Source organism: Wyeomyia smithii, chromosome 3 (assembly GCF_029784165.1).
Source record: "Wyeomyia smithii strain HCP4-BCI-WySm-NY-G18 chromosome 3, ASM2978416v1, whole genome shotgun sequence".
NCBI lineage: Eukaryota > Metazoa > Arthropoda > Insecta > Diptera > Culicidae > Wyeomyia > Wyeomyia smithii.
In genome coordinates this window covers 209,782,092-209,808,822 of record NC_073696.1, presented here as the reverse complement: position 1 = coordinate 209,808,822, position 26,731 = coordinate 209,782,092, and the positions used below count along the sequence as shown (strand labels likewise).

The 26,731-nt window shown below is 39.2% G+C and overlaps 1 protein-coding gene across 3 annotated transcripts in view; it reads left to right on the top strand.

Moving 5' to 3' along the window:
* The window catches only part of LOC129731566 (uncharacterized), a 465,080-nt gene that overhangs the window by 113,452 nt on the left and 324,897 nt on the right, over positions 1 to 26,731 (top strand). Inside the window, exon 1 of one of the 3 annotated variants that reach the window (XM_055691666.1) lies at positions 12,540 to 12,560. The exons of the other annotated variants lie outside the window; for them this stretch is intronic. The gene's annotated coding sequence lies outside the window, so the exon portion shown is untranslated. Of the gene's footprint in view, positions 1 to 12,539; positions 12,561 to 26,731 lie in introns of those variants that run through there. 3 annotated transcript variants of the gene reach the window in all.

The following is a 26,731-nucleotide window of genomic DNA, read 5'->3' as shown; positions in this document are numbered from 1 at the left end:
TGAGGCCGTTACAGGAAGCCGACAGATTCTCGACAAGTTTCGAAAACACAACTTGCAGACGCATTATCTGTTTATTGACTTTAAGGCGGCGTACAACACAGTGAAACGCAACGAGCTTTGGCAAATAATCCTAGAACATGGTTTCCCAACAAAACTAATTAAACTGTTACGTGCGACGCTTGACGGGTTCACATCATGCTTCAGGACAGCGGGTGAATTTTCAGACGCGTTTGTGACGTTGGATGGTCTCAAGCAAGGTAACGGGCTCTCGAACTTGCTGTTCAACATAGCTTTGGAAGGTGCAATACGAATACGGTGCTGCGGTGGAGATGGATGGGGATGCTTTTGAAGTGGTCGACGAATTTGTTTATCTTGGTACTCTCGTAACATGTGACAACGAGGTGTACCGCGAGGTGAAGAGGCGGATTGCGGCGGCGAATAGGGCTTATTACGGAATTCGTAGCTAACTTAGGTTCCGTAGCCTACAGATCCGTACGAAATTTGCGCGCTATAGGACTCTGATCCTCCCGGTGGCGCTCTACGGACATGAATCGTAGACGTGGAAGGAGGCCGATCGACGAACGCTTGGGGTCTTCGAGCGTAGAGTCCTGCGATCGACACTCGGAGGCAAACTAGAGAATGGGGTGTGGCGCAGGCGCATGAATCACGAGCTGTACGAAGTATACAAACACGCTGATATTGTCAACCTGATGAAACACGGCAGGTTACAGTGGGCTGGCCATGTAGCACGGATGGCGGATGAGCGACCGGCAAAGATAATATTTAGCAGAAACCTAGATAGAGGCTGACGACTTCGAGGCAAACATCGCACGCCTTGGATGTGTGCTGTCGACGAGGATGCCAGAGCAGCGGGTGTAAGAGGAGACTGGAGAGTAGCAGCTTAGGACCGAGTTTCGTGGAGACGTATTCTGGATTCGTCATAGGCTCTCAACGATCTGTCCGGGATTGGTTAAACTGAATACCCGCAAGAAGTTTCCAACACTTCCAGGAATATTAAATTGCCCAATTGTTCCTTATTTTTCGTCCAAGAATTAGTCATTATCTGTACTACTGGAGTTTTCAAATATTGTGGACTGGGTTTTTGAAAATTTCAACATAACTTATCCCCTAAGAAGTCTTCTGATGGAATTTTTACCTACAGTAAAAAAGTTGCAATTGACCGCTAAATGGCCTTTCCTTGCAGTGATCGTATTATTTGAAGGGTATTTCATCCACTGATGCGAAGAACTCCTAGATACCCCTTGTGGGGGAGTACTTTTGGCGATTAAGAAGTAATATTCTGTCTACCGCATTAACCTCCCATCAGTTCATCGGCATCAGACATCGAAGTTGTCGCGTGCCAAATGGGCAACGGCTGCTCTTTGATTTAGAGAACTCCTTTTCTACTCCGCGAAGGGACAACGAGTGTTCCGATGTCTACGCGGAAAAATTCGACGCGTTTAAGGCCTTTCGGGGGGAAGGCAAGCCCGACGACTTCGATCGGTACTCGGAGCTTAGGAACAAATTTAAATGCTTAGCACAAGCAAAGAAACGTGATTATTGACGTCGGCTCGTAAACGAAACCTCGAGAGAGAGACCGATGAGCATTCTTTGGAGCATAGCCCGGAGAGTGCGAAATCGAAATGTATTCAACGAAAGCGAAGAGTCTCAAAGTCGGTGGATATTTAGTTTTGCCAGAAAAGTATATCTAGACTCTGTTTCTGTGCAAAACACTGTTCGCGATGCGTCTCCGGACCACGACGCTATAGAATCACCTTTTACGATGGCAGAACTTTTAGTTTCCCTCCTGTCCTGCAACAGTAATGCGTCAGATCAAACTAGGATCAAATTCAACTTGCTGGAGGACCTACCCGGCACCGCCAAGAGGCGCTCATTGAACTTATTCAATAAATTCCTGCAGTGATCGGCATCCAACAACCGGGAAAACTGGTTTCCGACCACAACTCGCATAGGCCGATTGCAATGTTTTCCTGAATCCGGAAATTGATAGAGAAAATGATACTCCGTCGCTTAGACAAATGGTGTACTATCAGATACTCAATTTGGTTTTCGTCGAGCTAAAGGAACGACGTCTTGTGTTGCTTTCGACAGAAATTCACCTGGCGCATGCTCGCAAAGAACAAATGGCATCTGTATTCTTTAATATTAATGAGGTTTTTGATACCGTTTTTATTGACATCCTTTCAGTAGAACTTCACCAACAATGATTCTCCGCAATTTTAAATAACTTTTCGCACAATTTGTTCTCAGAAAAGCACATGCATCCTCAGGGATCATAATCAGGCCACTTTCTTCATAATTCTCTGCGGAGAGACTGAGTTTGTAGTCTTTCTAGAAAGCGCGAGCCAGCTCAGCTCCACTTGTAGATGATGGGTGAAACGATCTTTCAGGTTTTAGTATATAAATATTTTGGCGTCTGGTTCGACTCGAAAGGTACCTGGGGTTGTCATATTAAATAACTGATAAAAAATGCAAACAGAAAGTGAATTTTCTCTTCCTTTTTCTCTGGCACCGTGCCGCTGCAACTACCCATTTAATCAAGTTGGAACGATTGCAATATCGTTGTTTACGTATCGCCTTAGATTGCATGCATTCGACCCATACGATGAGTTTGGAAGTTTTGGCGGACGTTCTCCCATTGAAAGACGGGTTTTAGGATCTGGTTTCTTTTTCAATACATCTATGATGAAAGAAACTCGTGTCATCCCGGGTCATTACGCGTAGAGCAGCTCTTTAAATATTATTTAATTAATTTAAAAACATCAACTGTCCACTGGCCTCTGTATCTTTAATAACAATTTAACCGTCTCTTGTATGCTCGATTTATTTTTTCTATTTTTTTTGTTCAGTGCATATTTTTTGAAGAACAAAATTATTATTTAATCTTTTTTTTTTCTTCATCTATCCATTATTTCATCTTGCCGAAGACACTATACCGATCCACCGAACCGTTTAGATGCTAGAAAATTTTTTTATCATCAATAGACATTCGGTGCAGTAAATAGTCCCGAATTTTGATTTATGTCAGCACAAAATCCGGGACATCAAATTTTGGGATTGTCGTAGATTGTCAAGAATGGAATCAAAGACATTTTTGATATTACTTTCTTGATAAAACGGTAATCACGGGCAAGTCAAGTTCCGAAGCAAGAAAGCGTGAACACGCGTTGCTTTAATACAATAACTTTCAATTTGAGAATAATTCAGCAGCTTGATAATCGTGAGACGATTTTACGATTACTTTCATTCTGTATCATCTATTCCGTTACCATATGTTTCATAGCTGAAGCAAAAGTTGCACCAGAAACCGAAAGGCTTCTAAGAAATCTCAAACTCCAAGAGCAGATGTTATCTGCTGAGATAATGAAAAAAGAATATATTAAGATATACTGAAAGAACCATCTGCTAGTACAACAACCGCCCAACAAACGAACCTACGAAACGTTGGCAAAAGTCTGACTTAGCCTCAACTTCTGTAGCTACAATGAAAATCATACACTTTTGGAAGTGCAGCGGTTTACAACCTCCAACTTTAGCTGAGTAAAATGTAACATTTGCATCTGCTGCTGCTTCGTGGAAGGAACTTTGCAGAATGAGGCAACCGGAATGTTTTCGTTGGCATGCTCTCGACCTCCACCCTGGAAACCCGTCGCCTTTGCTACTGGCAGGTATGCCATCCTACAGTCTGGTTAAACCTGATGTTAATGATAGAGAGCTTCCGCTGATGGATGGCTAGAATGACGGATGAGAACACATATCTCTGTGTTACTTTACTGTAGCCGTTGTTACCAGCTTTTTTTTTCGAAGTGCTTGTAATGTGTCGACAATGTGTATGTTCTATGTTGCGGCATATGTTTCAAGTGGCGCGGCTTGCGCTTTAATTCGCCAGCATTAGCATAATGTGCTTGTTTACACGCTACTCGAGGGGAAGGATGCGATGCGATGCGTTGTGGAACAGTGAATTCGCGATTTTTTTTTTTGAATGTTTTTCTTTTTTGCCCATGCCCCATTCATTCATATGAGGCAATGACACTGAGAGATTGCCTTGTTGAAGACGCAATTTGTCATTCTTGGTGTGTTGTGGCGTTGAATTAGGCGGCATAGCTGTTGGCCACGTGCGTTACCTGTGCTTGACGAACAGGTTTTTGCAAGAGGTATTTTTTTGGGAAAGTAGAGGATAAACAACCGGTTTTGATTAAGTGATTTATGGGCGTGAAGATTTTATGAAGTAATGAAGTAAGAATTGGTAAAAGTCTTAACAAGTCTTAACATTGTAAATCTGTAGAGTTCAGGCCAGTCGTAATAATTTGTGTGTAATTTATTTTCATCATTCTCATTGGCTTTCCCGTTATTTTTGGCTGGCTTTTTTCATGTTTTTGTTTGGCAGTAAGCGTTTTCAGAATGAAATGCCAAAGTTTATCCGAAAGCGGACTTTTCAGGACTTTTATATTCTTTACATGCAGCACTCAGTGGTGGCCACCATTCCGCTAATTCGCTAATTCGCTAATTAGCGACGCTAAAATTCAGTTAGCGATTTAGCGATTTCGCTAATTTTTGAGCTGGTTAGCGAAACTGTTAGCGTCGCTAAAATTTTGGCCTTCGAAACGCTAATCGCTAATTCGCTAAATTTTTAGAGAAGCGACAATAGAAATATTTAGAAAAACTGTGAATTGCTGATGGCGTACGTAAATTGATTCGAAAGATGAACATACTTTACTGCGAAAGTTACTTTTGTCAGTTTTTTACCATAGAATGGAGTTCCGGTTATCGCACAAGCCACAGGAGCATTTTGAAGAACAAGCATAAGGTCTAGATTAAATTTTCGGCACACCAAGAACTTTGGTAAATTGCAATGCGCTTGAAATTATGACAACTTTGGTTCTACTTTTTCGATTCAGATAATAATTGAATTTTTATGGAAACATTTCTAAGAGTATCTATTTTCAATGCAAGCTAAATAACTTTTGTTATTCTTGTTTTTACAAAATCAAATATGAATAGCGTTCCGTGAACCTCTTATTGTAAACACTTAGCTTTAGAAAGTTATTGTTTTCGTTTGTTTAACCAAAAAAGATCGAAGTGGTCCAAATCGTACAAAACACGAGCAATAAATATAGCGATATGACTATTTACATATTAAAAAGTTAGCGATTAGCGATTAGCGAAAGTTCCGCTAATGTGGGTTTAGCGTTTAGCGATTATCGAGCTAAATTTTCCGGTTAGCGGCTTAGCGATTAGCGTCGCTAAATTTTCGATTAGCGGTGCCCATCACTGGCAGCACTAGTCGCGTAATGCCACTATAAAGTACATAAAGCAAATTTTCAAACTGAAATTCAATGTATTAAATTTTCAAAAAATATTAAACGATGAAAATCGAACAAACACGTTCTCACTGCGACTGACGGATGACTTCACTTTCTTTTTCTATAAATAATGGAGAAACTAAGCAAGAGAGAACGAACATTGCATACAAGTGAAACATTTCCTTGTGATGAGAGAAAGGAACACTAACCTTTATAAGGGCTATTTTACACTTTCATGCAAAAGCGCCAAAAAAATCAGCCCTGTCGACACCTGGGAGCGCTGCTGTAAAAAAGTAGTGATTCCGGATTCGAACTGACTCGAACTATTGTGTCAATAAGGTGTTTCCTGCCTAAGACGTAGAGCACTGTAATCAAAATTGCACCTAATTGGCTTTAGAGTCAACATTCTAATCATATGATGAAAGCTTCCTTATTATACTTTAATTCGCAGATAGTTTGCAAAATAAGAAATTATCTATTCTTATAAACAGACCGTCGAACTAATGAATTAAGTCTTTCTGATCGAATCGAATAACACACCGCTTACATTTGGCCTCGGCAAACAAGAAACGGAATAGATGGCGGTTAATTATTATTCGTCGCAAGCGACCAGTCCATTCTGCGATGCCGATGGTGCCAGTTAATTACGCCTATCGCCATATAGCACACCGTCGAATCGATCGATCTTCACAGTCGGATTGATCCGAAGCGGGAAATCGAAACGAAGTTATTTTAGGATGACAGGAAACCGCTATTAGCGATATTGTTGCCTGTCGCAATCGGGTGCGAAAATGGGCGTAGGGTAGAATTGGGCCGGAGGGAGGCGACCGGAAACACGATTTGGCGGCTGTCAGACGGAAGGAAGCGGGCGTAAAGTTGCAAATTAGTTTGGTGGTAAAATCAACATCTGCCGGGAAGTTGTGCAGAACGGTGACAGTCACGTCCGATACGAAACTTAGACATTATGGTACGAATCGAGTTAGCTTGTGAAACTGGGAACAGCGGTTAATTAGGCTTCGGAGGAAATAAATACACACACACACGGGGCACCCATGTTTTGACTAATCCGAACAATCGCAAACAATTAATGGTTTGCGCCGGTTATGAAATGGCATCAGCTGGTGCAGCTGGTTACCTCATCGCATTCGTTGCGAAGTTCAACCAACAATGATGAAGGATGATGATGATGACGATGAAGTGGTAGCGAAACAAAAGCCAAGTCCATTTTCATTTTCACCTTCATTCAGCCGCAATAATAATCTAGCGCGTGTGAATTTTCATTGAGTTCACTTTTTTCCAGTCACTGTGCGATTCCTCTCCGCGCGCTTCGCTGTATGCGATGAAATGGTTTACCCACTGCTCTGCTGGTAAAGCTTAATTTTCCGGTGATACGAGCACCTCACCTTGTTCCACTCATCGACCGATAGGCCTTTGCAACAGCGGCAAGGTCGTCTCTCTGTCTCTCTCCCCCTATAGACCATGGTGCGTATCCCAATCCTAACTCTAGTATTGTGTTGAAACCAGTAAAATGTGTATGGTAATTTAAAACATATTCAATTTGTTCATTAGTTTTGACGCAAATTTATGATGATTTTCAAAACAGCTGCCGCCTTTTCAAAGTTCGAAGTTGGGAAGTTAATTCAAAAACACCATCTGCTATTTGGATCAACAACAGCTTCACCTCATATAGTCCATATAGACGAATGAATGAAACGAGCCGAATAAAATAAAAAGCAGTAGGTAACAACAGCATCCTCTCAAGTTATTCAATTCCGGCACGTTTTCACGCAGTTTGTTCAGTTCACTGGCACTGGTTTGTTAATTACCAATTCAGAAAATAGCAATGTTGTTTCTTTGTTTTGATTTCGAGCTTGTATAGTCTCGGTCGGTGAGGCAAGCGCGAATTAACAACTGGGTTGCCACCGTCAGAAACGCTATCCGATAATGATTATCGGAAGAATAATTGGGCGAACGTGCGGAATTTCAAATTAATAAATAGGTTAAAATGTTGAAATAGTTTTAGTGGTTAGAGATCTATTTGGTCTTGTTTGGGTCACAAATTCTTCTATGGCGTTTTCAATATTCGATTGTTTTCATAAAAAAACTCGATTAATGTTTTTCGATATATTCATGTGCTCGAAGTTATGATTCCGATGTAGTCAAGTAATTATAAATAAATAATAATTCTATTTACCGAATTTATTCTCAATCTGCTCTAAGCTCAAACTGAGAACTACTCATTTTGTATATTAGGATAAGGGAAGAGAAGGGTTAACTTGAATGTATTTTTGGACTTCCAGAATATTTAATGTTTTATCATTTGACTTTCACACAATTTCACAATTTCGATATGATTTTTTAGCACAGCACATTAACATTTTTTACTTTGGAAGTCATTTAATGAACTCCACAATGTTCTTTGGCGTTGGCGTTGGTTGGACACGTGTCACTTGAGATCCTATTGTGGTCATTCACCTCTGTCCAGCAATTCCTATCCCAACCTCCACGTGGTGCCGACCGGGATACGAGTAACCTTAGCGGAGATCAGGTAACCAACCCCGGTGGAAACTTTGGTCGTATGCTGACTGGGAAGGGGGAACGTAGGCGGCTGTTTCCCCATGTTAGGGGCGGCGTACAACAGCGTCTGATCCGGAGCGGGCGGCTGAATCATGAAACGCGGTGTCTCGCCAGCTATATCAAAGACGGCAGCCCTAGTAAGGCAGCATACCGAATATTAAATACTACGAACAATCTAGATATAAATACGGAACGGAATAATCGGCATGGACCTAGGCGAACGAAAAAGGACAACGATTATTGGAAACTCGGTACTTGAAATGTAAGGACTCTACTCGAACCGGCACGCGCAAGTATTCTGGCTAGAGAGCTGCGGAAAGTGAATGTGGAGGTTGCAGCTATCCAAGAGGTGCGGTGGCCGAAATCGGGAGAACGCGAATTCCGAGTAGTAGATCCTATTGCGGACACTTCATTTAAGTACCACATCTACTATAGCGGCGGCGTGAAAGCAGAAAGAGGAGTAGGTTTCGTGCTAATTGGAAAACAGATGAAGCGTGTAATTAGATGGAGGCCGATCAGTGACCGTATATGCGTGTTGAGAATTAAGGACAAATTCTTTAACTACAGCCTAATGAATGTGTATGCACCGACCAACGAGAAAACCCGATGACGAAAAGGAGGAGTTCTATGAGCTCCTGGAAAAGACATACAATGAGTGCCCAGGACACGATATAAAGATTGTCATCGGAGATGCAAATGCACAGGTCGGGCAGGAAGACTTCTTCCGCCCCGTAACTGGTAGGGAAAGCTTCCACTCTACTACGGACGACAATGGCCTGAGGCTTGTTAATTTCGCTGCAGTTAGGGGGATGGCTATCTGTAGCACTTATTTTGCACGCCGGAACATACGTAAGCACACTTGGATGCACCCGAATGGAGACCTTTGCTCTCAAATTGACCACCTTCTGATTGATGGACGGCACTTTTCAGACGTTACAGACGTGAGGTCGTTCAGAGGACCGAACGTTGACTCGGATCACTATCTCGTAGTAGCCACAATCCGCGCCCGGCTGTCCAACGTGCTGAAATCCAAGGCAACGAGGAGGATGCAGTTGAACATCCAGCGGCTATCAACTGAAGGAGTGGCTGCAGAGAACTCGGAGAAGGTTGATGAATGGATTGAGGAAAGAGTTGAAGGGAACCTGAATGAACAGTGGAGGCACATCCACAGTTTGATCAGCACTTCAGCGCGAGAAGTGTTGGGTACAACTGCGGCAGCTGCGCCCAATGAGTGGTTTGAAGCTGAGTGCCAGCAAGTAACGGAGGAGAAGAACCGCGCCAGGGGTCACATGTTAGCCACGGCTGTGACTCGTCAGAGCATGGGTAGATATCTAGATGCAAGAGCCGCTGAAGAGAGACTCCGTCGCCAGAAGAAACGACAGCATTGGGAGCGTATTCTTGCGGAGGCGGAAGGTTGCTTCTCCAGGCACGATGCGAGGAGCTTCTACAAGATGGTCAACGCAATCAGGAATCGAAACGTATCAGCCCCTGACATGTGCAACGATAGGGAAGGGAACCTGATAACCGACAAAACAGAGGTGGCCAGGGAAACAGTGGAGTCGAAAGGAGTAGGATGACTATTGAGAATGATGGTCAAGCTGTGGATCCACCATCCATGGACGAGGTGAAGAAAGCAGTGAAAGAGCTGAGAACTACAAGGCAGCCGGGAAGGACGGCCTTCCCGCCGAACTCTTCAAAGTCGGGAGCGAACAGCTGTATCGTGCCATCCATCGGAACATGCTGAGAGTGTGGTCTGATGAAGAATTGCCCTCGGACTGGTTGGAGGGTCTCATATGCCCGATCTACAAAAAAGGCCATCGCCTGGACTGTAGCAATTATCGGGGCATAACTCTTCTCAATACCGTGTACAAAATTCTCTCCCGCATCCTGTTCCACAGACTGAGGCCGGTGCAGGGGACATTTGTTGGCGAGTACCAATGCGGTTTTCGAGGGGGACGCTCCACGACGGACCAAATGTTTACCTTGCGACAAATCCTCGATAAATTTCGAGAATACAACTTGCAGACGCACCATCTGTTCATAGACTTCAGGGCAGCGTACGATTCAGTCAAGAGAAATGAGTTATGGCAGATTATGATTGAACATGGTTTCCCAACAAAGCTGATTAGGCTGATACGTGCCACCCTTGAAGGTTCTACATCAAGCGTCAGGATAGCCGGTGATATATCGGACTCGTTCGTGACGTTAGATGGTTTGGAGCAGGGTGACGGGCTGTCGAACTTATTGTTCAACATCGCACTGCGTGCTATACGGAGGGCTGGTGTGCAGAGAAGCGGCACCATCATTACGAAGTCGCACATGCTTCTCGGTTTTGCGGACGATATCGACATCGATGGTATCAACCGTAGAGCTGTGGAAGAGGCCTTCGGACCTCTCAGGAGGGAAGCTGCGAGATTAGGGCTTGTCATAAACTCGGCCAAAACGAAATACATGGTGGCTGGCAGAGTGCGTGGTAGTCCGTCGGAGGTTGGTGCTGCGGTGGTGCTAGATGGGGAAACATTTGAAGTAGTCGACGAATTTATTTACCTGGGAACATTAGTGGCATGTGACAACGAGGTTAGCCGTGAGATAAAGAGGCGGATAGCAGCCGCAAACAGGGCCTTTTACGGACTACGTAACCAGCTAAAGTCCCGCAGTCTGCAAATCCGTACTAAACTTGCACTCTATAAAACACTGATTCTTCCGGTGGCTCTCTACGGCCATGAATCATAGACGCTGAAAGAGGCTAATCGGCGAACTCTTGGTGTTTTTGAGCGTAGGATTTTGCGTTCAATCCTTGGCGGCAAACTAGAAAATGGTGTTAGGCGCAGACGCATGAACCATGAAGTGTACCAGGTATATAAATCGGCGGATATAGTCAAGCGGATAAAACACGGCAGGCTTCAGTGGGCTGGGCATGTAGCAAGAATGCCGGAAGAGCGTCAAGCGAAGGCTATATTTAGCAGGAATCCCGATAGAGGTCGTCGACTTCGGGGTAGACCCCACACTCGTTGGATGTGTGCTGTCGACGAGGATGCACGCGAAATAGGTGTTAGGGGCGATTGGAGGATAGCAGCCCAAGACCGAGGGACATGGCGACGTATTCTGGATTCGGCACTGGATCGATAATCGGTCTGTCGCCTTAAAAGTAAAGTAAAAAGTAAAGTAAGTACAATGTTCTGACTGTAATGTTTTGGACTACTCTTATGCATTTCTTTGATGTTTTTCCTCTTGGAAAATCTACCATAAAGATTTTTGTTAATGACCTGAAAAAATCCGTCCTGTAATATTCTGTCAATAAGAATCGTTTTTAAGTATTGCAGGAGATTCCGATTCCGCGTCACAGAGTTTGATAGAACATAAAATGCTGATACAACATATTATTATCATATTAATTTGATATAGAATAATTTCGTTGTAAGGCGTCGTACACAAATTACGTAACGCATGAGAGGGGGGGAGGGGGGTTAAGTCTCCGTTACTTATTGTTACATAGGGGGAAGGGGGTAGTTGAGACCGTTACGTAACTGTGATGTTTGCTCAAAATTGCCAATTTGAAGGGGGGCACAGGTTGTACAGCGTTACGTAATTTTAGGGGGGGGGGGAGTCATATCGAACGTTACTTATCGTTACATAGGGGAAAGGGGGTCTGAAATCTAGGCTTGTAACGTTACGTAATTTGTGTACGACGCCTAAGACCTCAGCATTATTAAAAAAACAAATTGGATAGCACATATTCTCAAAATTATTTTCACCTGAGAAAAATACTCATTCCCCTAAAGATTGCAAAGTTTCTCTTTCATCATATGAAGAACGATTATTTAATCTTTGAGCGCGTAATAAATACAGCGAACTTAAAACTATGATTTTGAACATTGTTTTTCCTATACATTCTAGAGGATCTTTTTTCCTTTTCATTTTTAAAGTGAAATTATATGGACTTCAAATTGCTACTGTAGATTTTTTTTACTCTCAATGTTTGGTAAAACAATGCTCGAATACTCAACGACAGCCGATTTACTGTCCCTTCAACCTTATTCTGTTGTTCCAATCCGGTAGATTTTCCGAACGGTCATTTCGCAGTGTTCAACAAAATTAAAAGTGAGAGGTTGGTAAAAGATAGCAAAACAAAACGACCAGTTAGTAGCTAGTCAAAAGGGGAGAAGAAGCGTCTCAATGCTGGTGGCAGGTGCCGCACAGCGGTAGAAGTTAGTACTCGGACTTTGGTCTGAAGGGCTGTGTCGGAATTAAATATTTATGCGCTTTAACGGACGTGAGCAACATGATAAAAGCTAAAAGTTTACTGCATACCACGCTGAGACGTGATCTAAGCTTATGTATCTGAGGGGTTTTTTTATCTGAACGCTTTTTTTTAATTCACAACAAAACGTGCCATGAGCATTGAGAATGCGGATTTTCAAATTGATTCCGCCTTAAATGTACAATCGCAAAGTAAATTCTTTCCTGTCTGGTTCAGAAATCATTGTAGATTTCTTCACGGAAGGTATTTTGTGTTTTTACATTTCCCATCATTTATATTTCGAGCAGAGTTATTAAACAAGTTTTTTTTCTGTTCTATCAATTTCAGGTATACACCGTTTTCAAAGGATATGAAAATGAGGGTACATGACCTACATTCAAAATTAAACACTTCAAAAGGTATAGTCAAAGATTGCTATTCAACTGCTGCCCAGTACAAATCAACAACTAATCCATGGCCAGATAAAAACTAAATAGCAAAAGGTTTAAATGAATCAAATCCCAATGTTTAACGCCACCTGCCGGTAGGGTTGAAAGAGATATTCGCGCATTAATTTCCGCTGTCAGTTGAGTTTTCCTAGTGCTCGGTCCGAAAATATTGTAACACAACGCGGACAGAGTCGACGAACGAACGAATGAATTACTAACTGCTATAAAAATCAGAAACGATTTAACAGAAAAATTAACTACCAGAAATAAAATATGATGCTCATTTGATTTAGATATAATAAAATTGAAAAAAAGAGATAAAAAATAGAGTGCAAAAATAAAAAAAGGAGGTTAAAAAATAGGACAACCAAACAACTATGTAGCAAAAGTTGGGAAACAAGCATACCAAAGTATTGAAAACTGATGAATTTCGTAACAGGAAAATTGGAAAATAAATTGAATGAGAACACATAAAAACGCACAATGAAGTAATTAAAAGAAAATAAACAACAATGATAATATTAAATATTTAAGAAACTTTTAAAATCATATTCCAAATACGGAAAATATGGCATGTAAGACAGTAAACAGTAGACGTGACGTTTACATTATAAGAAAAAATAGTCGAAAATTAAAACGAACAACTTAACATAAGAGGGAAAATCAAAATTGTATATATCGACAGAGGAAACAGGTAGTACAACAGTACAACAGGTAAAATAATGAGAAAACTGAAATATATAGGTTACCAACCGAAAACTTATACATTGGAAATATCTGAGAGAGAAATAGTTAAATTCTAGAGAAAAGTAGTAGAAAATAGGCAATAAAAAAGATACAAATACAGTCATACAAAAATGAGTAAACTAATTTATAGAACAATGTTACAAGAGCGCAATACAAAAATATGCTATTAGAAGAATATTTGATACAAGTATCAAATATTGAGAAAAGAACCAGCAGGAAAAAAGAGTGCAAAAAACGAGTATAAGAGAAAATGAATGAACGGAAACAGCAGATCAGGACAATGTAATATGAAAATACGAATTGATGAGAAGAAAATAAATTCAGAAAAATGAAATAACAGAAAACTGAAAAGTATAAGGAGAAATTAAAATATAAAGAAACTTAACTGACAGAGTACGAAAACAGGAATAAAAAATGAGAAAAAAGAAAGAAGCTCAAATTTGGAAATTAGAAAAGTAAATAAAAGTCAAAAATTGAGAGCGAAGAATCGAAAATATTAACGTAAAATTTTTTGAAAATTTGAAGAGATGAAAGCGCAGAAAAATTTAAAAAACTAGCGAAAGAAAATTATAAGAAAAGGAAACATAAAAAGTAAATGATTGAGTAAATGAGAAAAATAAAAAAAAAAAAATAATATGAGGGAATTAGAGAAGTGAAAAGTAAAAGTGAAAGAAAGTGCGCAAATAAAAAAAAGACAAGAAAATGAGAACTATCGAAAATCAGAATATGAATAAATTAGTATAAAAAAATGAAAATTAAGAATATGACGATACGAGAAAAAATTCAGAAACTGTCTAAAAATGAAATTAATGAGAAATTTAAAAAATAATTTTATACGAAAATATTTGTAAAATTGATATAATTATAATTTAAAAACTGAAAAAATAAACAAGAGAGAAATTGAGAGAACAGTATCACGTCGTGGCAGAATCGGAAATAAAGCAACTTCAATGCATCTCGGGTTTCTCTTTGCAAAAGTTAGATTGGGGTATAAGCTTTCAAATGAAATTTATTTGAAAATATTTTATCTGGGGAAACTTGAATAAACGGAGTTTTAATTTTGTTTTAAGACGCTAGGTACATTGAAACATATGATAGCCAAGTAACAAGTGGAGACCCATTTCCAGTTGCCAAATCTCAATGAGGGAACATATCATTCAAAAATCAAAGTTCAAGAAATTTCCAGAAGACTTCTAACTAATCATCATCAGAATCACGAGAGATACATTTATGAATTCCATTTTAGACTGATACAAATTTCGAATTTTCGGGGCGAAAAATAAATGACACCGAGAAAAAAAGAATATCTTTAATCAAAATATGTTTGCAAGCTACAAACATCGTAATGAATGTTGAAAAATAACACTTTATCATTATTATTCATTATTCGGCTTACCCTTTGACGACACTCTCACTGTTACTGGACTTGCTTGTTACTAAATTGAGCATACACGCTGTCGAGAAACCAACAAAACGGCTTGAAGTTTTTTCTTCCGCTTCCAAGTTTCAATAGTTTGGAAGGAGGGGAAGGAGGTTGATATAACATAAAAAATAAATTGATATCGGCCTTATTTCACGAGAATAACCATTTTTTCATCAGGGTGGTTCACTGCAAGAAGGTATCCTTCTCAATATGTTAGAAGAGCAGAGTGAATATATGCGTGTGTCAATATTTTGCAGTACATTTTTCTTTCAGTTTTGTGCTGTGCCTCTGTTGCTCACAGAGAAGCTAACACACTTGCTGCTTACACCTGAGCGAAACGATCACTTTAGAGAGAATACACAGAAGTACTTCGCGGAGTACACTGCCGAGATCAATTCGATAGAATTCGAAGAGCCAACATGCGTGACGGGCGGCTGGATTTATTTTTTTTTAGTTTCGAGATGCAAAGCAAACAATTCAATACACTTTCCTTTTGATATTTACTTAAAAAGCACTGCAGTGAGCTCTGTTGTGTATTTATTTAGCGTATTGTCCTTACGCGGAGAAAGATTACATCAGTTTATTATCTCTCGGGAGAATCATTTCAGATTTCACAGCGGTGTTTTTTGCAAGCTCCTCAGATACACACGATTTGCTGCTCTCTTCAAACAAGTGCGTCGCTTTGTTCAGCAGTGTGAGAGTAGTTGTTTGCGCAGTGGAAGATAATCTCCTACACGGTAGAGTTTTTTCGAGGATAAAAGACAAGCCTGGAAGGAACAGACAGACAAGTGAGAAAACTGGAGAGGGTTTAGTACAGTTTGACAACAACAAAAAAGCATTTGTTTATAAAAACTATAAACTATGAAGTGATGGCCGCTTTCTCGAAACTAATTTTTTAAAAAGCTTGCGGCGTATACGACCAGCAGGTCAAATAAAGTCATAAAATTCATAATATTTCATGAGCTTAAACTTATTTCGAGTACATTATTTCAAGTGTTTCGTTTTTGTTACAAATGGGAACTTTTGCCTCAAAAAATCTGGGTGAAAAAAATGAAGATAATCGGTTAAGCAGTTTTTCGACAATTGTATACACGGCAAAATAACTTTTTCAGGAAACACCATTCCAAGATAACACTGGTTAACACAGGTTTTGCCCTAGAGCTCAAACTGGAGAAAAATGAAAGGTTATAGCTTTTCTTGTAATTTTTACAGTGACTTGAATGAGTTCTCTGTCAAGCCAACGTAGAAGCTACTAATCCGGCAAGTACTTACTATAGAGAAATTCACAGGGCTGATTAAAAAGCTATGATCTTCTCAGGGCAACTATTTTGTGTTTAAGGGCAACATTTTTTTCGCTTTTGGCAATTATAGGCAATTGCATTATAATGTTTTAAGTTTAGTAAATGGGGCTGTGATGAGAGGCGAACCAAGTCGCACTACCTTTCTCTCTGTTGGCCAAACCTCTATCAATGTTTGGAAAAATAATCCTCAGAAATTATGCTCTAAGATAGAGTAATAAAAAATCGTTTAGATTTAAATAATAATGTAGAAAATTCCTTAAGACAATAAGAGCATATAAGATGAAAAACGTTGAAAATGAAAAACGAATCAGGAAAAAAGAAAACTCGAAAAAAATAACAGTACACGCAAGTCGTTTTGAACACAAGATTTTCACGTTTTTTTAAGCGAATATCAGAGTTTAAGCGGTTTTTTGGTGGATTACTCTTAAAAACCGCGCATTCAGAGTGTCGGCAGGCTTATCGTTTTTCCTCAAAGAACCACTAACGTGTATCTTTCACTGCGAAAACAACAGCTATGTCACTGATTAACAAATTGTCGCCTTTGTTTGAAGAAAGTTTGGATCGTGTGTATCTGGGAAGTTTGTATAGAAACCACCGTAGTTGAATCTTTAATATCTCTCTTGAGAGATATAACACTGAGGTGAGCTTTCTCACACGAAAACGCATTATGCACTATAATTACACAACAGAGCTCACTGTAGTGACTCTCTTGAGCATTTATCAAATGAGGGGATCATCTAGGTAGAAAAGTAGATTGCGTCTTTTGTAGAGTTGGTTTTGCATGTCGAAGCTAAAAAAACAGGTGCCCGTCGGGCATTTTTGTTCTTCAAGTGCTATTTAATGTCGAATTCATATTTGCGATGTGGCTACATTGCAGAAAGTTTCTATTTGGAAGTACACTTGACATTTTTTTAGTATGTGAAAAAATCATTCACAATAAATTATTTCTAATAAACCAGGTGCATTTTAAGTTGAAAATCAATATCATTATACCTAACGTCGGAAGTAGTGCGCTGTATAGCGCATCTGATTTGCTATACAGAGCATTACTTCCGACGTTAGGTATAATGTACGGTATGAGAGAAAAATCGAATGTCGCTAGTCGACAACTCCAATTTTCAACTTAATGCATAATATTATCTCAGCAGCACGCACCGCGGTGTACTTTTTTCTATTCTCGTTACTCTTGTTTTACTCATCTGTGGTGTGAGCAAAAAGTAAATTATTTTTTTCTTGGAGCGGCAGAAGCACAGCACAAAGCAGAAGAAAGAAGTGTGGTGCAAAAAATTGATATACGCAGCTTCACTGGAGAAGAAGTGTGTGAAGTGTGTGTTTTAACTCCACTTCATCCACATATTAAGAAGAAAAACACGTTTGATTGTCCAAAATCCAATTTCTGACAATGAATAGGTTTAATGTGCCTCCTTATTTTTTCTCGTTATTTCAGAGACTTTCAGCTTTTAGCTGAATTGCATCTAGGTCTGTCTTTTGATTTTTTCTTATTTTCATCTTCATTCGCAAATGACACTCTATAGTCTTTAAAAAAACTTAGTAACATTTCACATTTTTTTTTTTTTATTTTTCAAGGATACCAGAATCTATCGGTTTTTTAGAATTTGCTATGTATTTCCCGCATGCATGTTTTGTAAGAGACAGTAAAAAAGTATTACAATAAAAAGAAATATTGAGAAAGCCTGCGCTTAAAAATATAATGGAAAATCTCATTGTTTCATCTTCCATTGTTTTTTAAATGAAAAAAAAAAAACAAATATTAACAAAACGAGAATAAAGACAATTGTAGCGAACATAGAATGGAAAAAATTGCTTTGTTTGAGCCTTGAGCTTTGACGACTGCACATTTCATAGTTACTCCTCCGTGATAAACATGAGCTAGCAAATTTGCACAAAAAATCACGTAGATACTTATTAGGATGAGGCAAAGTGATTGATTTTCCAGCATCAAGTTTTTTTGGTTTCATTTGAGGGCCCAACCAATCTTAAACTTACCGGAAGTCGATTGGTTTTGTCACCGCTTAGCGCATTGCATTTCACATTTGTATGAGAAAACCTATGTTCTTGCATTTCCCTTTCTAAAACTCAGTAATGTTTCAATAATGCTCTATATTGCGTTAAAGTATAGTACCTATTTAAGATGCTTAGGCGGCATCCATAAATTACGTAACGCAAAAAACACAATTTTTGGACCCCCACCCCCCCATATGTAACTAACGAAACGTAACGCCAACACCTACCCCCTAATAAAAATAACGTAACGCAATAAAAGCATTTGCTTAATAAAAATGCTCGTTTTCGGAAAATCTCACCAGAGATTTTTTGTAACGTAACGTTAATCTTACCTCTCCCCCTCTCCTATGTAACAAATCGTCTCGATTAAGGATACCCCCCTCCCTCTTATGAGCGTTACGTAATTTATGGACGCCGCCTTAACAACTTTGCCAAAAACACTAAAAAGCTAGAATATCCCTAAAAAAGTTATTACTGTTTGAAGTGTTGAGTATGACGAAATGAATGCAGAATACTACAAGGTATACAGCCCTAGGGTTGTATGAAATGGTGAGGTGGGACTAAACACTGTAATTAGAAGGATTTTTAGTTACAAAGGTTACAGAATCTGCAGACAGCAACAGTTCGTTTGTTCTGTGATTTAAGTATTTTTTATACGCAGCCTCCCCATAAATTTTCTTTTTAGAAATATATTGAAGAACACTCGAAAGAACTTCGACTACACTTAACGATATTGTATAGTGTTTTTTTTTTGTGCGAACAACATTTATTTAACAAGGCACAAGCGTGTCGTTGTTATTGTAGAAGCACCAAGAATTTCTCGCAATGCGTCTGAATCAGAATTAATTCCATTTCCTCATAAACCAAATCCAACAATACCTACGTTATCATAATACTTTGTTAGTTTCATTTAACTATGATCAAATTAAAATTTATTATATAAATCTTATTAAGGAAATAACTTCGAAGCCGTGACATAGGTTCACTCATAGGGAAACATAAGAAGATATGTTGAACAAAATAATAAACAAGTTCCAGCGAAAAATCTTAACAATCAACAATTACAAGGAAGTTTAAGTTTGAAATAATTAATTTTTGTTTTTTGTTTGACAATTTTTTTTCATTTGTCAATAATTACATTCACTGTATTACGAAGACAGCTAATATACGTAAGAATATAATTTGTTAAGTTGAAAACGAAAAAATATAATCTAACAATGTTGAAATGTGAACAAAGATTCTGAATAAATCCTAGTGAATCGATAAAATATTCAGTACCATACGCTGGCTTTTAAGCTTCTATAAGTTTGTATTTTCAGAAATCTACTCTTTCGATCACGATAATTTAGTTAATATCGAAGATAAATGCAAAAAAGAATCTTATGACCGTTGCAAAAATGCTCAATTCTTGTTGAGTAGTTTTTTTTTCTAAGGTAACCATATTCATGAGATAAACTTTTAATCACTATCAATGCAGCAGTCGTGTACCACTGCAATGAGAGACGAGGAGAGACCAGCGGCGCTCTGCTCCACATAATATGTATATTATACTGTATGGTATCGTTGCTTTTACCAGTATGTTTTCTTTCGAGACATCAGTTTTTATTATGCTTTGACAGCAGGTTTAGAAATTGTTCAAGTAAAAGGGTTGTTTCAAAACTTTTCGAAAGATCTTTACCTTCGAGACTTCAAATAAGTCTAGGTTCATGGAAGCAAACTTAAATTGACCTGTTGGGACGAGGAAACTCTGTCCATTTTTTTTATATTGAAACAAAAAATATCACAGGGAATGGTTGGTGTCCACTCACATCGTCTGTGCTAGGAAAGCTCGCGTGTGATTGGTTCATTGTTCGCGTAAATTTTCTTGTAACTTTTTATCAATTTTCACCGTTGAGCAATGAAATAATAATGATGACTAGCGTATTATAAAATTGATACACGTTTTATCTATCCAACAGTATATTGGTTATTGTTATCCATCATGTGGTAATGCTGTTATTATCGTTTGAAATCTGACGTAACACTTGCCAGTTTCGTTTCCTTTTTTACAGAATGCATCCCAGTATAGAAAACAAAGACGTAGTCCCACGTCAAAAACATTTTTTTGCCAACACTACCAGTGTGCCTAACTCTCCCAGCTGGTCTCGAGGTACACGATGCTGGCCTAACAATCCAGCCGTCGTAGGATCGAGTCTCGGTTCGGGAGAGACTGTTAGTGTCAGTAGGATCGTAGCGCTAGTCCCGCAATTGTCCTGTACATTTAACAGTTGGCTGCGAAGTCTGTGTATAATATACAGAAGGTCGAGTTCCGATACGGGATGTAGCACCAAGGCTTTGCTTTTTTACCAGTGTGCCTGCGTCCAGTAGGTTTACCACCAGATGTACCCTATCTTCCGGTCGGTTAGGAAACGAAGGGTTGTCAGTGTGGCAGTCGTCGTTGCCGGAGACCGAGTTTCCGCTTGCATCTCCAAGACTGTGACAGAAAAGAAAGTTTGTAATGTGGTTCTACTAAGATTCGAACCCACAACCACCCGTTTGTCAAAGCGGATTCTGTAATCGTACTGAGCTTGAGCTTCAGCGACGCCCTTTCGTAGTGGCTCCTTTGTGAGGGATCTCAGCTAGTGAAGTTGAACAATTTGCACATAAAGATGGTTATTCAGGATTAATTTACCATCTTTTAATGTACAACAATTCAGAAGCTTCCACTCTGAATAGATTGATAACGATGCCGGCTACATCCTTATGGTTGGTTAGGGAAGGAAAAAAGAAAGTGTTACAATCGTTGTTGCCAGATTCTGAGTTCACCTTTGCAATCTCTAACGGCTGAATCGGAAAGGAAAAGCAATCTCTAACGACTGTATCGGAAAGGAAGGTTACTTTGTCAACTAATTCACGAAAACGAAATGACGTAACCGCCATTTCTACTCAACGTGACGTAAATCCCAACTATGTTTGTGATGCTTCTTTTGCATTCAACGACTCGCAAATTAAACCAAATTTGGCAGGTAGATGTTTTTTGGAGCAGGAAATATTTCTATGGTTGTACGACACCTCTCTCTTCTCTGCAAGAGAAGGGTTCCGTCCAAGTAAAACACATATTTGAAACAATTTTTCCGGGATATAGCTTAAAATGATCGAAATTATGCTCTTCGAAGATTTCGAAATCGGAGCCAAGAATTGCCCCCAGAGACTATTTTGAATTCTAAGATGGCAACTTCTGGTTTCTTAATAACAGACAAAAATGACCAAATAACACTCAATATGAGAATTTCCGGAATTAGAATGATACCCAGAGGCCAGAAATCAGATCTTTTTGAAATCCAAGATGACGACTTCTGCTCTCTGGATCTCCAAATTATCGAATACCACTCAATATGGATATTTCCTGAATCGGGATGATAAACAGAAGCCTACAATTGACCCCAGAGAAGACCGTGTTAATCTCCGACCACGGATTCAGCTTAGCGACAATGACATCGAGGTAGTTGGCAAGTGCGTGCACCTAGGCTAAATGGTGATTACCGAGAACGACATTAGCAGAGAAATTCGTCGAGGTCCTATGGCGGAAAATCGTGCCTTTTTTGGACTCCGGAGGACGCACTGCTCAAATAAAATTCTCCGCGGAACGAAGTTGACTATCTACAGAACTTTGATCATACTGTAGCCCTCTAAGGCCACGAAACTTGGTCCATGCTCGTGGACAACTAAAGCGCACTTGCTTTTTGTACGGAAGAAGTGCAGATGGAAGATGACAGAGGCCACGAATGCTATTATATTTCAAACTAAATTCATTTTCAAAAAAGTATTCTCGAATCGCGACTATTGCCTGATTATGAAAAAAAAATGTTGAGCGACTTGCTACGATGGATGTACGTCAATCGGTTGTAGAAACAGTGAAATAAAAATCGCTGTTTCCACAACAAAATGACGTTGGTAACATAACTTCAGTTAATCTACCTTTTTCCTCAAATCATACGTTCGGCGATGTTTTGTGGTTATATTAATGCATTATGTACAGATCAGATTGTTGAAATTCGTCCTAACACTCATTATACAAACGTTTTTGGTAAAAGCTTCGTACTGAAAATTTTACTTACGTCAGTTTGCGAGATTACGGCAGTGCCAGTATTCAACTGTGTGTGACTTTTTCCTGGAGTTTAGTGTGAAGGAAGGGTCAAATGGGGTGATGGCAAAAGTCGCAAAAGTCTCTCTGACATCGAACGGTCTGATTTTCCTAAGCGGACCCTGTACAACAGAAACAAAAAATGATGCATCAAGAAAATAAATAAAGAAGAAACGACAACAGGAAAATAAATAAAGAAGGAGAAAACGTGATGCTCTTACAAAACTGTTTTAATTTTCATACAGTGCCGTGATATTTATATCTATAAAAGTCACATGTATTGGCGTTCGAACCCAGTTTACGAGCTCCAACAACATTTATACAGAGAACAATCGATTACGGTTTCACAGTCCGATCCAAATTACCACCATTCACGTATCACGTACCGTGTTCCCTATCGGTGCCAGTCTAGGGCATCGCACCGGCGCGACGACCAGAAACCAGTAAACATCGCGTGTCGAACTACAATCAACCCTTCAGTCCAAATCCTAATCCATTGAAGGCGTGAGTTGCACGGGTTACATACATATATCGGAGGCAGGATTTGAACCATTGCTACTACTTATTAACTAGTGGCTGACGGAAGGCCAGGGAATGCCAGGATGGTTGGCTTCTAGAGGTAATTAACAGTCTCAACCACGGCTGGACTATTACAGAAGGTATTACTCGCAAAGGTATAGTATTTCGAAATCCTATTACTATGCGGGACCGTGCGGTCCCCTGGTGAGTGAATTGACCGGCTTGGCTAGTGGCTGTCCGTTCAATCGATGAGTAATGTCTGCCGTACCTACTGGACATTTGCTGATTGTAGAATTGCAGTCGAATGCTTGTGTTCATGTCGAACAAAACTACTGCTACTTTGTTGTTATAGCAATGGAATGCAACTTTAAGCAGGAGAAGTTTCAAAACAATCAAAAAAGCTCTGCTACTACTATTAATAAAAAGCGTAGACCAATTGTGTTAAAAGTTCGCTTCCAAAAAAAAAACGTCATGCGAGTATTTTGCGTCAAAGCTATGATTTCCCATAGGAACGAATGATGTGAAAATAGGAACAGAGTGCACAAATATTTTCGCAGGCTAAATTATAATAATCCCATTCGAGTCCCGGGAATTGGTGGAAGCGACGATGGTGTGCCGCTTATGATTGGTTTGTCGAACGAGATTTTACGTAGCTACTCTTCGCAGGCTCCCTGGCTGGCAGGTAAAATATGCACACGCCGTCGTAGATAAGGTGAACGATCATCGTCATAATGTTTGTGCGTCTGTGAAGTGAGGTAGAAGATGATGGGACAGGAATGACGTTAATGCCGATTTGGGACTAGGGATAAAACTCTATCCTCCTCTCAACTCGATAACAGGACCTGAATGAAAAATAGACTTTAGGCAATCCCCTGCCAGGAACGTATGATGGTGTGCATACACAATGTAGAATCACGAGCCGTGGATGATTATTACAATGTTTTTAGCAAAAATGAATCAAGGGATTTCATAGCAATCTTCTCTGATTTCAATGAAAAATGGCGAGTTTGGAAATATCGGTAATTTATGTAGCTTTGCAGTTTCCAAAAATTACACGTCTATCTGGAAAATAGCTTTAAAGAAATAAGAAAGAGAATTACGGAAAAATATCGACGTCGTAAAAATGACGTCGACGAAAAACGTTTCATCGAAATCTGGAAGGGTGTTGCCTTTATTGTAAAAATTAATTTAAGTTTGAATGAGCGCGTTGAAAATGTTGTAATTAATATAAATAGAATTTCCAGATTGCGGTAAACCATAATCATTTCCTATAAAGCAACTTGACAGGGGCGAAACAAAATGGTTTTGAAATTAAAACATTCCTCAAACCGAAGGCGGAAGCAAAAATGTCGAGCCATCAGAGATATATGAAGTAGGCAATAGTATAACGGTTCTCTCAACGGATTTCCCTTATCGGGACTATCCTAGAACAGACACGGAATGGTGGCCCATGTATGATGCCTGTATGGGCAGATATACCCATTCTCACATGTTTATGTCCCATTATGACAATGACAACTGCACCGAGACTATCCGCCAGTGCCAACCAGGCTGTGACGCTTTTGTCCGTGTCCGTCGAACAGGAAGCAGGAAACAGGAAACAAATAAAATCAAAATAACCAAATATAAAATCAAAGGAAAATATATAATCAAAATAAACATAAAACAGAATATAGGAAACACAATAGAAAACTAGCAAATATATAGGCAATGAAGAAAAACAAAGCAAACTATGAGCAGAAAGCAGAATAATGAAAAACTGAGAGAAAAAATATTAAACAAAATTTAAGAAATAAAAAATAGAAATCAGAAAAATAAACAGGAAATAACAAAATAAAAAAATAAAACAGAGAACAGAACAGAAAGCACAAATCAAGAAATAGGAAACAAAATACAGAAAAAAGGTAACAAAATCGAAATAAATATAGAATAGAGGAAAAATAGAACAGAAAACTAGCAGAAAAATGGAAAATGAAGAAAAACGAAGCAAACTGAGTGCGAAAAGTAGAATACAAGAAAAACTTTGAGCAAAAAACATTAGAAAAAAATCATAAGAAAATAGTAATTAGAAAAAAACAGGAAACAAAAATAAATAACAAAATAGAGAACGAAAAAAAGAAGACAAGCAAAAAGATCAAAAACCCACCAAGAAATACAGAAAAACATAAAAATGAGATTGAGAGTGAAACAAAATTAAGTGAATAATAAATAGAAGCATAAAGAAGAAAACAGAAAATGGAATTAAAAAGAAACAAAAATCCTAATCCAGAAAATAGAAAACAAAAGGTTAAAAAACCAAAAATAGGAAACAGTTTTCTGTTATTTGTTTTTTTTTTTTTGCTCTAAATTTGCTTCATTTTTTTTGTTACTTGTCTTTCATTTTTAACTTTCTAATCAGTAAAACATAGAAGTTAAGGTACAAACAAAAGAAGTCTATCTGGAAAATAGCTTTAAAGAAATAAGAAAGAGAATTACGGAAAAATATCGACGTCGTAAAAATGACGTCGACGAAAAACGTTTCATCGAAATCTGGAAGGGTGTTGCCTTTATTGTAAAAATTAATTTAAGTTTGAATGAGCGCGTTGAAAATGTTGTAATTAATATAAATAGAATTTCCAGATTGCGGTAAACCATAATCATTTCCTATAAAGCAACTTGACAGGGGCGAAACAAAATGGTTTTGAAATTAAAACATTCCTCAAACCGAAGGCGGAAGCAAAAATGTCGAGCCATCAGAGATATATGAAGTAGGCAATAGTATAACGGTTCTCTCAACGGATTTCCCTTATCGGGACTATCCTAGAACAGACACGGAATGGTGGCCCATGTATGATGCCTGTATGGGCAGGTATACCCATTCTCACATGTTTATGTCCCATTATGACAATGACAACTGCACCGAGACTATCCGCCAGTGCCAACCAGGCTGTGACGCTTTTGTCCGTATGGTGGATGGCGGAGACACTGTAATTTCCGAAAGTTGAGCACGCTAATCATTTCCCAAGTATGGCCCCCATTCCTAAGTGCAGCCATATAATGCACGGGTCCCCGAAACTGGCTTACCGAACGATGCTGCTGGCAGGATTTATGCAGCTAAATGTACGACGGAAGACAGCTAACATGTTTATGAGCAAAATTGGAAATGTAAAAAAAATCGATTCTAATCCAGTCTTTATAAGCAAGATCGGAAAACGTTGGCGAAGCAGCAGCCTAGAAATGAGAATGTGTTGCAAATATTTTTATAAAATTTATTGCTTTTAAACATGTACAAAAAAGCATTAAAAATAATTAAATATCTCATTTTTTGCGTGGACAAGACATAAACCGACTGATATCGGATGTTTTGTTCAATTCTCTCCATTAGGGTGTACTTCAGCTGATTGGCAATTGTTATCACAACTCACTTATCCAGAATTCCGATATGACTTTTCTCTTTACCACTAAAAGAAAACTATTTTCTGCGATTGCAAAGAGACCCCCTTCTTGGAACCAGTATAAATGATTGCACATATGGATGCAACCTGTCCCATTGCGCCCATACCGGCGAGCACATCCGTCATTTGTCTGATTTCATTTATGTTTGTCCCTTCGTTCGAAACGAATCGATGCGATGCGATGCGATGTATGAAGTGCATCACTTCTGCTGCAGCGCATATGGAAAACCGGTAACCACGACTCTAGACATCACCCTGGACGGTGGCTCGGGCTGTTGCCTGCCAGCCATGTTTGGGGTGTATCCCACTTACCTTGAGGTTTGCTTTTGAATGCGAGGAACGGGGACACCAACCGAACGGTGATCGATTTTGATCAGACCCAGAAACCGGTGACTCCTGGTAGAAGGGGACGCTTCTTTTGTCGCATAACTCCACCGCGGAATCGATTCTGGCTCAACCAGTTACGGTTTAGGTTCGTTTCTTCATTCATGCTTATGCAGTCTGGTGTGAGAATCCAAGAAAAGATGAATTGATTGGTGGTTCGGTAGGAGAATATTATAACGGCACAA